Source organism: Sphaerodactylus townsendi, linkage group LG02 (genome assembly GCF_021028975.2).
Source record: "Sphaerodactylus townsendi isolate TG3544 linkage group LG02, MPM_Stown_v2.3, whole genome shotgun sequence".
Lineage (NCBI taxonomy): Eukaryota > Metazoa > Chordata > Lepidosauria > Squamata > Sphaerodactylidae > Sphaerodactylus > Sphaerodactylus townsendi.
Genome location: NC_059426.1, coordinates 182,326,966 through 182,327,714, shown reverse-complemented (window position 1 = coordinate 182,327,714; position 749 = coordinate 182,326,966).

The window sequence follows — 749 nt, the reverse complement described above, 5'->3', positions numbered from 1 at the left end:
GTGTCAAACTCGCGGCCCTCCAGATGTCATGGACTACAGTTCCCATCACCCCCTGCCAGCATGATGCTGGCAGGGGATGATGGGAACTGTAGTCCATAACATCTGGAGGGGCGCGAGTTTGACACCTGTGCATTAGAGCTTTACTATGTAGGCACGTGCAGGCTTAATTGGAACGCCTTTGCCCGGCGGGGGCATATCTGGTCCTTATCTAGAACTAGCATGCCCGGCCACGCGTTGCTGTGGCTGAGTCTGGTGAAGTGGGAAAGGAAGAAAAGGGGAAGCGAACGGTTCGAACGTGTGTCATTGCACAATGATTGCAAGGGAGGGGAGGGGCGAGGGGCCCCTCGCTCCCCTCCCTCTCTCCCGTTCCCTTGCATGGCAACCCTGCAGGTCCCTCCCTAACGTTCCCCTTCCTTTGCTAGTATCTAGAATGGCACGTCCTTGGAGAAGGGCAGGTGTGTGAACTAGTAGCGGGAGAAGGAAGGGGGGTGTTGCTTAGCAATGGAACACAGGAACATGGAGCAATGTGGGAACGAACGGAACAGCCGGGCATGAAAGCTTTTAGTTTCGGCAAAGGTCACCGAAATGTAACCTGTTCGAACGCCAGTCATTCAATGGATTTCATATCCACCGAGTTTGTTTGTAAGGGAGGTCCACGGAGCGCAACGTTATTCCCACTTTGAGGTCTCAGACTTTGGTGCAAACATAAGAACATAAGTACAAGCCAGCTGGATCAGACCAGAGTCCAT